Source organism: Musca domestica, unplaced genomic scaffold, assembly GCF_030504385.1.
Source record: "Musca domestica strain aabys unplaced genomic scaffold, Musca_domestica.polishedcontigs.V.1.1 15, whole genome shotgun sequence".
Classification (NCBI taxonomy): Eukaryota; Metazoa; Arthropoda; class Insecta; order Diptera; family Muscidae; genus Musca; species Musca domestica.
In genome coordinates, this window is record NW_026712207.1 from 16,511,596 (window position 1) to 16,528,364 (window position 16,769).

The 16,769-nt window shown below is 36.7% G+C and overlaps 1 protein-coding gene across 5 annotated transcripts in view; it reads left to right on the plus strand.

Moving 5' to 3' along the window:
- Positions 1-16,769, plus strand: part of LOC101891444 (phosphatase and actin regulator 4) — a 408,780-nt gene that overhangs the window by 149,526 nt on the left and 242,485 nt on the right. The gene's annotated exons all lie outside the window — the stretch shown is intronic.

Consider the following 16,769-nt stretch of genomic DNA (forward strand, 5'->3'; position numbering starts at 1 on the left):
TTTACCATTTTTTTTTGGAAATTTTGATCTTTGACTTAAAGCTTGACCTGCATGCTAGCTCTAAAAAATGTTCAAGTGACTATAAATATCGTGAAATGCTGTTAATTCGAAGAAGTATTATTTTTGATTGAGAGATATAAGGAAGGATGGACCAACATTAACCATCTTCAAACTTAATGTAGACTTTGTCCTATATGAAATTTGGCTTATGGCGATTCCAACATTTCGGATATCTTCCTGGCACTCTCATTTAAAATACTGTATATACCAAATTACCTAAAATGGGCGTCAATCCGATATGATACTATTCGAATAATTGCCGCTCAATCAGACTATAACCCCAGATAACATAAATAATAACAATTGCTGCAATATTAATTTTTTGGGGTATGATGAGAGGTAAGGAAAATGAAGACCCTTCACCAATTAAAAAATCTCTCGTACCCAAATATTGACAATTGCGGCAACTATAATGGCCTAGTGTAAATTTAGACAAATTAAAGATTAAAGCAATAATCGATTGTGTTGCATTCACTGTCTACGACTCATGGATTTCAATTACTGGTTGGACATGTGAATATATATTCTAAAAGCGATTTCCAACAATTATTAAATTACACATACCTACACACCACATATTCTGCTCATGATTTTTGCCGAGTTAAAGTTGATCCTTATACCAAGCCATTTTCAACATTTCTTTAGTTTGATAAAAAAAATGCTTCAAATTTTCTCGTCTGGCTGTTGTTATTTTTCGTGTTGTGTTTTTGATTTTCTTCCTCTTTGTGGAGAGCATTTTTTTATTTTTTGTCTTTACTTTGCGTCTCCATATTGTGGATGTGCCGGTTACATTGCGATATTTTTTCTCGCATGCTATAAATATGTATCTCTGCAAAATATATATTTCTCTCGCTGCTGCGGCGCTCTGAGTAATTGCGCACATGTTTTTTGTTGCCAAGAATTACAAACAAGAATTGACGCCATTCTCTCCTCTCTTTCTCTCTCGTTCGCTCATTTTATTGCGAATTATTGGCATAGACAAATGAAAATATAGACAACGAAATGCTCTCACCGTTCATCTTCGAAAAAAATCGGATCAGCAGATGTCGTTCATATCGTTTCAGGGGTTTGAGTGGGAATTTTGAAGTCACTCAATTCAAAAATGTTAAAAATAACAAAAACTGTAGGATATTTGTCAGCTAAAAATTATTTCATAATAAAAGAAATGTGAAAAGTACGTGATGACATCGAAAAATATGGGAATATTCCTGTGAAATTCTTGAAAAACGATAAAATGTGTTTTCGAAGTCGAGTGGCTTGAACGCGTAAATCAGCATGTTGACTATGCAAAACATGATGAGAGCCATCTGGAAAAAAAGACAAAACTAACTTTTCGTTGTCTATATTTTCATTTGTCTATGTTATTGGCGGGCAATAAATAAAAGTAAAGTGTTTTACGTTCAGTTTTTTTGCAGTTCCCAACAATCACAGATAAATATATTGAGATATGAACAAATTTACTATCTACCAAAGACGTTAGGCATGCAAGGCACTCATTGCATGGGGGCATGTCCGCACAATATTGGTGTCCATGCGATTTATTCGGTGAATAAAAATGTTTTTTATTTTATTTTTTAAGTGAACTTTGACATTTTTAGTTGTTGTTGCTGTTTTTAGGTGAAACTCTGTTTGGCGTGTTTTGGCCGGCCTACATGCCGTGCCAATTGAAGTAATTTGTTTATGCGCCCCATTCTCTTCCGCTCCCTCCCATAGTTGTTTTGCTGTCAACGTTGTTCAGACAATGGAGAAATGTCATAATAAAAATTTGTCTGTTGTTTCTTTATTGTTTACACTTTTGTTTATTTGAATTAAATTTATGTAAATTTCGACACAAATTTTAATGCAAATTTTTCTTTTTTACAAAAAACCGGTTATTGTTGAATTGTTTGTTAGTGCTGTGCCCTGCCCCCCTCGGCTAGTGGGTACATTTTGCAATGACGACGTCAGTAACTATCAACTACGTCTGCGGTATGTACGACGGTACGAACGGCGACAAATGACGATTCTTATAATTGGGTTTCTTTCTCTTACTTAGCTGTGGTTACCCTCTCGCTATTGTTGTGGCATTTTTTTGTGGTTACTGTTGCCGATGATGATTATTTCGTTGTTTTTCCCCCGGATTTTAGTTATATTTATGTTGTTAATAAATTGCTATTCAGAAGTAATGTTTAATGGGTTTTGTTTGATATATTTGTCGCTATAAATTGAAGGATATTTTAATTTAATCTGTCCATATGTAAATTTTTTGACCAGAGCTGCCTTCTATGCAGGTAGGTCAAGATTTTTTTCAGATATTTTAATGGAATAATCTTAAATTTGGAATTTGAAGTTCGTGATAGGAACTTATTCCTCTAGCAAATAATTTTCTATATAGGCCCACGTTTTTCATTGTCCTCATGCAACTGTACCTTGTGCTATTTGGAAATTCGATGATTTCTGCTAGATTGTTTAATGAAAATGCCTGGAACTCGGTATAAGAAAATCGTAATTATCGTCAATTACTCCGACAGAAAATGTTCCATAGGCTCAAATTACCGTACCTTCCAATATTCGGATGTTATAATAATTTAAGCGGGTTTTTAGCTGAAATTCTGTGAATCTCGGTATTTTAGTAGCCATTACGGTATTTGAAGTTCGCAATGGCTACCAATTCCTCTTGAAGTCTATATACATTTTAGTATATTTCGCGAAATAATGATGGCTCCCATTATTCGGCATTTTGGTGATGATTTTTCTGATATGATTTTTCAATGCAGAAGTCCGAAGACAGGTATTTCTGGAATTGGTATGTAATGGTAATTAACTGTTTATATATTCCGAACAATCCGCACATAACGTTCGAAGTCTCGACAAAATGGGTTTCTATCAGACCTCGAAAAAACTCGCTCGAAGTCGAGTTAGAGCACTCTTGATCGTAAAAAAAAGAAACAATTGACTAAGGGCGAGCATGCTTCGCTTGTTTTAGAGAGGTAGCAAAATTCGTTCGAAAACGAGCAGATTCTACTCTTGCCGATCACTATTTTGGTTTATGTCAAACCGTTGCTGTATTTTTACACGATCACCCCACCTCACAGAGTTCACAACAACATCAACACCGGTTTGCTATTACAGGTCAGCAAAACAATATATTTTTCCTCACTCTAAGAGCAAGCTCTCACTCCATTTCGAGGGACTATGCTCTCGCTCTATTTTTTCAAAAAATAGAGGCTCGGGAGCGCTCCCAAAAAACAAAAGAGGGAATATATGAAACTCCCACTCTTCCAGCAATCCCGCTCAAAAGCTTGTTTCATTCCCGAGTGAAAACGAGCAAATTTGTGATTAGGTACTATCCAATATATGGCCCCGCCGAACTTAATTTGTTGGCAACACCTCGAAATATTTCTCGCAGACGCAATAAAGTGTATACAAGAAGACGTAAAGGTAATCCTATCAATTTTACGATTGGCCCCTAATGTCTTAATTAGGGGTCCCAGTCCCAGTTTTTAAGTTTCCTTTCCGTGACAAGTACAGGGTGAGAATAAAAAACTCCAAAAAGTCAAACGCCATAATTTTTATTTTATTATTATTTAGATATGTTCGAATTGGTCACCTTTGACACGGATTATGGCCATCAAACGGCCAATGAAACCGTCACAGGCTGCTCTGCGGTATTTTGGTCCATTCCCAGCGAAGCGCTTGCTTGAGGTGATCGACACTTTTGTATTTTTTTGTGCCAAACTTCCTTTCTAAAATAACCCAGACGCAATAGTCAAACGGATTGGTATCCGGAGATTTTGGTGGCCATGGTGCGCTGGAAATGAACCCCCCTCCTTTTTACATTCGATATTTTGAAGGTTTCGTATTCAATTTTTAACAGATTGGTTGTGATTTAGCAATTCCAAAATTGCAATATCGACTGATATTTTGACATATATACCAATATACTCGTACGATGTCTCTGACCCTATGTGTGAAATTCAACGTATTTTGGGTAAATTGCCGCTAAGAAAAAACTATACCTCGAAAAATATTCAGTATTTGCAGATTTCAATTTACTCTCAAGTTTTAATCTCATATAGCATGTTCATCGGATCATCAAGTTTCTTCTCCATCTGAACCTAACATTCCACTTCATTTTCTTTCCTTGTCATAACATTCGAAATGAAGAGTGTAAAGATGTTAATGTAAACCTCCAAGACATTTTTATAATTGACATCATCGTTTTGTGAATCGTAGTTTTGCTTTTGAATATAACCAGCGACCCTTCCCTCTCCCCTTCATCCGGCTGGCCGCTCAAGCAGCGTTTCTGTGGTTGAATTGCTAGCAACGATATCAGCATCATCAGTAATTCTATATTTTAATATGAGGCAAACATTTGAATTCTTTTCTTTTTTTTTCTCAATTTTTTTCTATTTTTTTTTTTTTTTTTTTTTTGCACAGTTCGTAATAAGTCTCACAGTATGAATATCAAATGTTGGAAACCACAAATGGGTCATATTTTTAGTGGAAGATGCAATGCAAAAATAGAACGTGCATGCATGTGTACGTACGTATACTTATATATATTATGTTATATAAGTAAGAAAAAAACAATCATTTAATATCACGATTATCTAGATCTTTTACTAAAGGTTTAGTCAGTTTCCGATGAATTTAGAAATTTCTAAACATATTTTTGATAATTCGCTTTTACTTTAAAATTGCATAAATTCTCGAAAAAAAAGTTAATGCGAATAGCAAAACAACGATCCAAACTAATTTTAATATTTTTGATTTTTTAAATAAAAATTATTTTTTTTTTCAAATTAGTTTTATTTGCATATTCACTTAAAGTTATCCAGATGTTACAAGGAGTAACATATATAAAGATCAATTGATTGTCTGTGTTTGTGTTTGTGGGACGAATGTGTGTTTTATATTCTCCTTTCCTAACACCAGAAAAGAGACATTTTTTAAATATGCAATATTTTCCTAACCCTGTGGCACATATCAAATGTTGCCAACTTTCTTTGAAATAGATGATGCTACTTATACCCTACACCACATAATGGTAAGAGTATAATGTCTTTGTGCATTTGTTTGTTACATTAAGAAGGAAGCGAGATAGACCCATAGTTACTCTTGAGAATCTTCATAGAATCACTTTCTAAGTCCATTTATGCATGTAAGTCCGTCCATCCGCCTGTCCATGTACTTTTGTAAACAAAATACAGGTCGCATTTATTATCTGACTGAGATGAAAATTTCCAAACAATATTCAGACCCATTGAAATTGGTGAGAATCGGTTCCAATTTAGATGTAGCTCTCATACATATATCTTCAACCGATTTTGGGTTAATCGTACACCACATGGTCAAACGGCCAATGAAACCGCCACCCGCTGCTCGAATGTTTCTCTGCGGTATTTTGGCACATTCCCGGCGAAGCGCTCGCTTGAAATGATCGACACTTTGGTATTTTTTAGTGCCAACCTTGCTTTCCAAAATACTCCAGACACAATAGTCCAATGGATTGGTATCCGGAGATATTGGCGGCCATTGTGCGCTGGAAATGAAGCGAGGAACCTCATTTTGGTAACCATTCGTGGGTGGCGCGTGATGAGTCCTGTTAGAATGTCCAAGGTCTGCGGCCAAATGTTTGCGGGCCCAAGGTTTTAATACACCCTCTAGAATATTTTCGCGATAATATTCGGCATTTATTCTGATGCCACGGTCGATTAATACGAGCGGAAAGCTACCATCGGCTGTTATGGCTGCCCACACCATTACCATGGCCGGCGCTTGAGTTCTGGTAGCCAACCGAAGGTGCACATTTTCAGCTGACCTCTTTGGCAAGTAAACACGATCATTTAGTTTGTTTACAAATTGCTAGACAACGAATGTTTTCTCATCTTCGGCAGTTCAACACTTTCGGCCAAGCGAAGCAACTCTTTAGCTCTTTTGACTCTATTTTCTTTCTGTTGCGGTGTAAGTACTTGCACTTTTTGGAATTTCAATGGCTTTACCCCGAGCTCATTTTTCAAAATTTGCCGAATGGAATATTTGCGATATGTTCAGCTCACGAGCCATTTTTCGGGCACCGAGACGCGGGTTTCGATTAAGTCGATTTTCAAACTTTTCTGCTTCTTCCGAAGGAAGTGTCCTTGATGTCGGGCTATGCTACCAGTATCGCGGTAACGACTGATGGTACGAACACAAAAGATTTATTCACATTTAAATGCTGGAGTGCTCTAACGATAGCCACTTGTGGTTTTCCCGCCAAATATGAAGAAATCACACTATCACGCTTGAATTCCATCACGAATGACCTTTTTCTGGAAAATTCTCACCAAAATGCTTTTGTAGGCTTGTAAACAATATAATTAACTGTCACTGGAATAATTTTAACAGCTGTCAGACGAATGGCTTAGAAATGACAGCAGCCTGAGGTTGGTTGTAGTTTTTTCATCTCACCCTGTATATGTTTCATCTTATTTTGTGTGAAAGTTCCTCACATTCGTAATATACGTTCCACAAAAATTAAATTTGTTACCAGATATCAGATACAGCCCAGAAAAACCTCTGCCAGATTTTATCGGGGCTGGTTCAGATTTGGATATAGCTCCCATATATATTGTGCACCAAATGGCTAATATCTGCCCAAATGGAGTGAATTTCGTGCACTTCCAAGCGAATTCAGCCCAGAAGCAAGTACATCAAATTTGGTGAAAATCAGTTCAGGCAAATCCCTAACTTTCAGAATATGTACAACAATGGTATTCGGTACCAGGTATCTAATAGAGCTCAGAAATACATTTGCCAAATTATATAGAAATAGTTCAGATTTGGATATAGATATAGCTCTCATAAATATCTTCGAAGGATCTCAGGTTTCTTGTGGGTCAAATGGTTAATATCAGCCCACATTGAGTAAATTTTGGCATTTTCGACCGAATTCCATGTAAAAGCAAGCAATCAAAATTGGTGAAAATCGTTTCAGATATAGCTATAGCTTCCATATATATGTTTTATCTGATTTGGTGTTTAAATCCCTTACTCTTGTAATAGAACTCAGAAATACTTTTGTCAGAGATTTGGATAAAGCTTTCATATATACCTTCATCGGACTTCACGACATGTATCCATCCGATAGAATGGATTTTTGTGAAAATCGGTTCAGTCACAAACGCCTCCGTCAAATTTAGCCGAAACCGATTCACAGTAGGATATACGTTCCACCCCTAAGTCCAAGTCATAATATGCATTAAAATACGATTATATTTGGTATGATCTACTTCCCATAAATTGCCTATATAAACGTTTATTTATGCTGCGGATAGCTCTACTTAATAAGCATAGTGGTGTAGGGTATCATAAAGTCGGACCCGCCCGACTTCTGACATTTCTTCACTGGTTTCTATTGATATTTGTAGCTTCATTTAATTTTAACCGCAAAATAAAGGAAATTGGATAAATACGACATGAAAACGTTTTACAAGTCGGTAGCACATTTCAAGTAGCTATAACATGACACCTATACGTGGAGAAGAAAGGGGGTAGAGATACAAATGGTTAATAAAAGTGGCTACGTTAAATATCACAATTAAAATGCGTAAAACGCAAAAACATTTTCTTTGAAACCTACTCCGTCTATATATCCCCAGTAGCAGTTTTTTACGTTGATACATACACTTTGAAGGCCTTTAAGAGGAATATCGAAATGTATTAAAATCGTGTAAATTGCCTGTTGTTTGGCACTTTTTCCAACTAAAATCATAATCAGAAAAAAATTCTACAAGGCTGTATCCTCACAGCCACTTGGGACATTCATATCGCTTTACATCAATGCTGCAAAATCTTAAGATTGCTGATAACATACATCGCTTGATCAGACAAGCAACCGGTCATCATCCACTGGAAAAACGAAACAACAGTAGCAGAAGTTCAATGAATCCTATTAGTGGAACAGCCACAATAGCAGCAACAGTTAAAGCATAAGTAGCCAGTTCATGAGTACACTTAACTGTTCGTTTGTTCGAACTTCTATCTGACGAAGTGAAAAAAACGAAAAAAGATAGAAAAACAAAACATGGCCAAAGTGCATACTTTGCATTATCGATTAACTTTAAGTAGCTGTGCAACTCTGGCCACGGGGCCGTTTGTCGTTGTTGCTGAACTCTACGAAATCGGCGATGTGACCAGAGTTGTGCCAGTGGCAGTTGTTGTGGAGCAAAACGAAGCAATCGATGTAGTTAAGCGTAACTAAATGAGATCTGCAACAATGATTATTGTTACATTCAACAGCACCAAAGCCGCCAGACTTACTGAGTGACTGACTGACCGCCTGACAGTCAGTCAGTCAGTCTGTTAGCCATCCAGTCCACTATCAACACAAAAAGATTGAAATAACATTTCTCGGTGCCAGTCGAATTCCATTCAAGCGTAAATTCGTTTCTTCAAGTATGTCTCTGGAATTGACCTGCTGCTGCTGCCAGGCTGATTGCATGGCTGGGGCCCCAGTAATGGAACTGACCACAGATGTTTTGTATTGAGAATATAGATGGCTGCTATTCCTCCAAATGGATGTCGATGACAGTTGTTGTCCGTTGTACAAAGTTTATTACACTTTTTTCATTTTGAATTCAATACAGTTTTGTTTATGTACACATGTTTTTTTTTGTTGTGTGTGTTTGCAACAGACATATGTATTCATGTATGTATGCATGTAAGAATGTGCTACCCATCTTCTTCCTTTAAGTGATTCTTTTTGGGACATTGACAATCGAGTCTTAAAATGGGGATTTTTAAACAGTTAAGCTAAAGTTTTAACTGTTTTATCAAATTTAAAATAGTTCCGTTCAGTGACCACTGTTAGTAGAAATATTGGGATTTTTTAAATTTGCAGAGAATTGAATTCTTATTTCGCGTTTTTTTTTTTTTTTTTTTTTGAGTTTCATGATTATTCGTTTTTTGGCAACATTGGTACAAATATTTTCTTGATATATAATGAAAAAATGGAGATTCGTGACTTTTAGTTACATTTTATCAAAAATATTATATCCCTCTGAATGGTGCGTTGCAGAAAATTTTTCCATAAACTCACGCGAGGTACGGCTTTAACCCTTCACCATTCTGTGGAGGGTATATTAACTTTGTCATTCCGAAATTTTCATAATAGACCCTACAAAGTATATATATTCTGGATCAACGTAAAATTCTAAGACGATCTAGCAATGTCCGTTCAATGTTCGAACGAATTGAGATACATGCGAATTTGCATACATGCATAGTTTATCTGTAGGCAGGTTAAGTTCGTAAATGAGCCATGTCAATCCATGTTTATGTATAGCCCCAATATAACGGTACCTCCCGATATTCGGTATTTTCATGATTTCAGCGACATTATTTACCGGAATTATTTAAAATTTCATATTTGAAGTTCGTAATGGGTACTACAGCCTAGGACAAAAATTTTTGTATGAAGCTCCATGTCTTCATATAGCCCCCATATAACGGTACCTCCCGATATTCGGTATTTTAATGATTTCAGCAACATTATTCATCGGAATCGTTTCAAATTTCGTATTGAAAGAACTTAATGGGTACTACAACTTATGGCAAAAAAAAAAATCTTATGCAGGTAATGGGTACTACAGCCTATTACAAAAAAATGTGTATGCACGTTCAGATCTTCGTATAGCCCCCATATAATAGCCCGTATAGCCCGATAGTCGATATTATGACGATTTCAGCAACATTATTCATCGGAATCGTTTCAAATTTCGTATTGAAAGAACTTAATGGGTACTACAACTTATGGCAAAAAAAAAAATTCTTATGCAGGTCCACATCTTCGTATAGCCTCCATATGACGTTACCTCCCGATACTCCGTATTTTCATGATTTTTGTGATATTATTCACCGTAATTGTAAAAATTTCGTATACAGGTCCACGTCTTCGTATAGCCCACCCCCCCCTATAACGGTTTTCATTTAAGTGGTAGTTTTCAGATTTTTTTTTTTAATTTTCATTTTCTTCGAAATGGTGGAGGGTATTAAAAATTCGGCCCGGCCGAACATAGCTGCTTTTTTATTTTTTTTTTAAATATTTATGTACTCCTGGCATATGGGTAAATATTTGGTTTTTAATTTATTCTAGGCTCATTAGTAGAATTTTATGACGAATAATTTTGTGGAATATTTTCACTTGCTACGATCTCGATTAAGAGGAGTTATATGGTTAACAATATATTGAAAACAGTACCAAAAAATGCTAGACCGAAATAATCCTCGTATTTTACTAGTAATTTTCCAGAAGACAATTTACACCTGAAATACAATGATACTGAGGAATCATATTCCGGATATTTACAAAAATGGGGAAAATTTATATTTTTGTATTGCACAGTGTAATTTAAATTTTCACGTGGCAATACAAAAAAATTATGCATTCGAAATGCATGCAATTTTATTGATTTTAATATTTAAATGCTAATGCTAATTGCTTTGCTGGCTCATTATAGTTAGAAAACAATATTTCTCCTTTCAATCACATGAAACGTTTTCTTTCGTTACTCTTGGTCGCGCTTATATCTTAAAACATTTTCTTCAGCATTCAATGTTTGTTTAAAACATCCTTAACAATATCTTCCAAGCAATTTAACTTTCAACCACCTAAAAGTATACTACAGATACTTGTGTTCTTAAAATCATGCTGCATCAAATGAAAAGCTCTCATTGCATTTGTTTATTTAATTATATATCACATCGTTATTGCTTACACATCGTGAGTCGGGCGCAATTTTATCTTGCCATTATTAATCTAAACTATGACTAATTAACCTTAAAACCCACTTGATGGGGTTTTACTCGAAACCACAACCAACGAACCGCATTCTCATCTATTCACCTCTGTGCTACCTAAAGTGAACTACTGCTAAAGCTTAACCAGAAGATGTGCCAAAGATAATGGCGAAAGAAGAAAGGTTCTCCTGACACACAGCCCAAAGGCAGTAGTCACAAACCTTAAGGCATTCTAGCGAACTAATTATGGAAAAGGTAAGGCAAAGGGGAGGGGTAGAGCGTAGAGGAATACGAATGTTTCATGCAATTTATTGTGGTATTTGAACAAAACGTTGTAGACGACGTTTGTCTTGAAATGTTTCGAATAAATGCAGGCAATAAGTCGGCGATTGCATGTTGAGCTGGGAGAGTGTTAAAATGATAATAAATTGAGAAATTGTTACAACAAATTAGACAGATTCATGAAATGACTTGGAACATGAGAGGATGATAGCTTAAGTGGAAATTTCGGAATTTATTTAGGAAAATGTGACATGTCTTGTTTCGAATTCTACAAAAATTAAAAATACTAATTGCGGGATGGATATTATTATAAAAGACTGTGATCTTGCGACCATAACGGACCAGGTCAATTTTAAGCCAATCGTAGTTTATATTTCAATTGACTTGAAATAGTTTATCAAGATTTTTTTGGAACATAAGTATGAATTATTGTTTTGTTGGCTTTATATCAAGTGAAAATATTTAGCTAGAAACATACAGGGTAAGATATAAAAAATGTCGGAAATAACATCTAATTTTAGAATTAGTTTAGATTTGTTTGAATTGGACACCTTTGGCACGAATTATGGCCTTCAAACGGCCAATGAAAACGTCAAGCGCTGCCCGAATGTTGCACTGCGGTACTTTGGTCCATTCCCGGCAAAGCGCTTGCTTGAGGTGATCGACACTTTGGCATTTTTAGTGCCAACCTTGCTTTTTTGAATACTCAAGACACAATAGTCCAACAGATTGGTATCCGGAGATTTTGGTGGCCATTGTGCGCTGGAAATGAAGCTCAAAATGTTTGCGTGCCCAAGGCTTTAATACACCATCCAGAATATTTTCGCGATAATATTTGGCATTTATTCTGATGCCACGGTCGATTAATACGAGCGGAGAGCGACCATCGGCTGTTATGGTGGCCCACACCGTCACCATGGCCGGCGCTTGAGTTTTTGTGGCCAACAGAAGGTGCACATTTTCAGCTGACCTCTTTGGCAAGTAAACACGATCATTTTGTTTGTTTACAAAATGCTGGACAACGAATGTTTTCTCATCGGAGAGAGAGAAAACCAAATTCGGCAGTTCACCACTTTCGGCCATGCGAAGCAACACTTTAGCTCTCTTGAGTCTATTTTCTTTCTGTTGCGGTGTAAGTTCTTGCACCTTTTGGAATCTCAACGGCTTTACCCCGAGCTCATTCAAAACACAAAATTGAAGAAATTCCGGCTAGAAATAGTACTCAGGGCTTTTAAAAATATCTCTAGGCCCTCTAGTCCCGTCTAATAGTCTCCTCTAAAAAGAGCAATGTTCTTCCATAAGAATACTGAATGGTATTTTACAGGAGACCTCATCGTCACATATGGAGATCCTTATGACCTTCTATAAGAAGACTTCGATGTCTTCCATAAGAAGACCTCATGGCCTCTTAGAAGAAACTACCATGGGTAAGTATAAGAATTTTTCGTATTCTATTGGAAGACGCAAGAACCTCTAAAAGGATACCTCAGGGTCGTCTGTAAGAAAACTTAGTGCTATTCTAAATAGTCGAATCGGTCGAATTTTGATTAAATGTGATCCCAGTGTGGCAAAATATCGTATTCTTGTTCTTTAATAGTATGAAATGTAAAATCTTTAAGAGTTCAGTATTTTGGCAGGGTTCTTCAAAATAACCGAAATCGAAGGCTATAATGTTTCTTTGAGGGCTTTGACAAATATATTCCATTACATTTTGAAAAAAATCATTTACATTGGTCCCACTGTGTTTTTCCTCAAAATAATTCTCTTTCACATTTTAAAACATATTCCCCTGAATTTAATTTTTAAAGTCTGTAAGCGTGCATCCATCTCCATGCGCATTCATTCAACTATGACCTTTGGCTACTGCAACAACAACATATGTCATCTACAACAACTGTCACATTTATTACAATTTAAAACAATTAAATGTGATCATGATTTGCGTTGTCTCTATTCTCCTCCAACTGTTACTTGCGAAGGTTTTGCTTTGCTGTTGTGTCGCATACATAAATTTTAATTTGTGTTTGTCGAGATGGAATCGACCTCCCACACTCCCAATCCCTCCTCCCCCTCACCAGTTCGCGAACAAAAATGTTGCTCATAACCGTTAAAATGCCAGAACAGTCACGTGACACTTTGCCATAAATTAAGCGAACAACCGAAAATGCCATCACTTATTGGCGCAGCCAGCAGTGGCCACAGCAATTAATCCACCGATGTACACATGGGATGAATGCTCCACATGTTGATGCCACATCTATCGCACACACACACAAAAGCATGCAGGCAGGCATGCATCCATCGAACCGTTCACGCTGCACAAAAGTCAATGCATGCTTTGTTGTACGATGTTGGCTAAATGGCACAAGAGCACCAAAGTGGCGGTATTGTGAACATCACCAGTCAGCCCGTCAGTGCGCCAGTCAGTCATTCGGGCATGCCTTCGACAACAATTTCAATTCGCCAAAGACAAAGTGCAATTTAAGCGTTAAACACAAAATACGAGTACATGCTAATGCATACATATATGCACATGTGTGTGTGTGTGTGTGTGTGTGTGTGTGTGTTTGTGTTTGAATGCACCCATTTGCCAGCGACACTGCCCCAGCATTTCGTTTACTTTGATTTGCCTCGAAAACGTTTCTACTGTTTCGCTATTTTGTTGTCGCTCCTCATTCGCTGCATTGACGTAGAAACATAAAGAACTTGTGAACATAACCATAACATTTGTCGGAGCGGCAATTGCATGTTCTGCCGTTTTGGCGTTTCCTTCCTCAATTCCCATCAGCAGTCCCATGATTCTATTTAATGAGTTTTTCTTTCCTCCTTCATGTTTTGCCGTCGATTGTTATTCTTATTCTCCGCTTATTCTCTACAACAAATACCGCAACTCGAAGATCTTCCCTGTCATGCGGTGCGACCTGCCCACCACCTACAAACACACACACACTCATATGTTTGTAACATCGCAATTGCTATTACCTGGGTGGTTTTTGTGCGACAATGCTTTTATGCTGCAAAAAGATTAGAGCTGTCTCAGCACAGTGCAGGCATTAAAGTTTATAAAAGTCGAACAAAAAGCAGCGTCATTGTGCTCACAGGCGACACAACGACTAACCAACCAACCGCAAGCCGATGTCATCATTTTCCGTTTGCCTATTTTTTTTGCTTTTGTTGTACGACGTTGGATGTATCTTGTCTGTGCTGGTAAATTCTCACAGCTTAGTCATTTACTAATGGCACTCATTCCGCATTGATGGGCTGCTGCTAAGGTAAGCGAATACGAGATGCAATGCGAAATGCATATAATTGCTATATTCTCGACTATGCTATGGAGGATACATTTGTAATTCCGTTTTTAACTTCTCAAAATATTCATGTCAGACCTATTGAAGAACATATATTCGGGATCAGCATAAAATTCCAAGTCGATTTAGCGAGTCTGTCTGTCTGTCTGTTGATATCACGCTATCTTTCGATCGAATTGAGATAGAATTCTAACATTTTGCACACATGTGTATTTTGGCAGTAGGCAGATTAAGTTCGTAAATGGGGCATGTCGGTCCACATTTTTGTATAGCCCCTATAAAACGGTACCTCTCAATATTTGGTGTTTCGATGATTTTAACGACATTATAGACTAGAATTTTCGTATTAAGATATCTTAATGAGTACTACAACCTATGACAAAAAATCACTTATGCAGGTCCACGTCTTCGTATGGCCCCTATATTACGGTACCTACTTTTTTTTCGATATTTTTATGGTATTAGAGGCATTATGGATCGGAATTGTTTCCAATTTCGTATTTAATATTCGTAATGGGTACTACAGCCTATGATAAAAAATTGCGAATGCAGGTCCACGTCTTCGTATAGCCCCCAAATAACTATACCTCCCGATATTCGGTATTTTGACGATTTTAGCGACATTATTTACCCGAAATTGTTCCAAATTTCATTTTTGCAATTCGTAATGAGTACTACAACCTATGACAGATTTTTTTTTAAATTTTCGAGTTCGTTCCAAATGGTAGCGTGTATTAAAGTTCGGCCCGGTCGAACTTATGTGCTTTTCTAGATGTTTTTTTTTTCAGAAATATGCATACTTTCTTTTGTGTAGGTATTCATTAGAATTGGGTCCACTTCTGGAGTCCATTGATCTTCTTTTGGATTTTCTAAAATAATATATATTGGTCATTGGTCTCAGACAAGGCCTATAAGATGTTCTTCAATACCGAAATTGTAAAGGTTTTCTTTAAGACAAACGAGAAAACCTGAAACATGAGGTACTTCCTTTAGAGGATCATGAGCTCTATAAAAAGACATGATAGTTTTTTATAAGAAGGCTTCTTATTCTTCTATAAAAAATACCTATTTGTCTGCTTTGAGGTACCTCATTGGTATCTTCCATAGGGTGCGTTCTATAACAATACCTTAAATCTCTCTATAAGAAGGTCAAATGCTCTTCTAAAAGAAGACCTCTGCTAGAAAGTCCCTTATTGTTTTACAATCAATATCTAAAAGTTCTCTATTGGACGACTTTCATGTATACTATAAGAAGACCCATGGTCTTTCATAAAAATGCCTCACCGGACCTTATGGTCTTTTATAAGAAGGTCCATTAATATTCCATAAAAAATCCTTTTTGTCTCTTTAAGAAGACCTCATGGCTTTAAGCCTTCTTCTTTTTGGAGATGGCTTATAGTCTTCTAAGAGCAGTCCTTATGGTTCTTTTGAATAAGACTCTACGGTCTTCTCAGAATGTTTTGATGTCTTTAAAGAAAAGGTCTCATGGTAATACAAGAGCAAACCTTATGTTGTTCTGAGAAAATACCCTTAAATCTTCCATGTAATTTGGAAGACCGCACGCCTCCTCAAGAACGACATATTGACCTTATTCTATACGGAAATCTTTATAGTCTTCTTAAGGGTGGCTTTATAGTCTTCTGAGAGAAAAACTTATGATATTTTATGGGTTGTTACTTTAGTAAATCCAAAAGATTTGTAAAATTTCTAAAAATAATTTTCAAAGAATTTATTTGTTTTGAACGAGTAATTCCTTCCTTGTTAACAAGTCCTTTCTTGATTACCAACAATGTATTACATCTCATAATTGCTATCCATTCTCTCGTATGTCTGTGCCGGTTTCATAGCCAGTACTTTATTTTTATGTTCACATCATTGTCTTTATTTACCATAATTTACATTGTGCGCCAACCAGTCTTCTTGTTTGCCCCGCTTCCAAGTGAGACACTAGTATTATAATCTGCCTCCGCACACAGCAATTGCGTGTTTATTAAACTCCTATTCCGCGCCTCTTCAAACGTCATCCACGGCGAATTAAGGCACTCAAAATATTACGTTGTAGCAAAACAAAACAACAACAACCACGACGTCGATTGTCTCAACGGCAACGGTAGCGGCGACGTCATACTCACACACAATACGTCACTTACCAATTTCGATTTCAGTCAGTTAGTGTGTTATTAAAACCAGCATTGTTTACGCTGCTCAACCCCCTGGCCCACTCGCTCACTCAGTGGTTTATGGCCATGTGATGAGGCAACGACAACAGTTAATAACCAGTAGCTGCCACATGATGCACCTCAAAAGGTGTACGATGTTATTAGTTTTGTTGTGTGCTGACGTTTTGATTTTATTTTC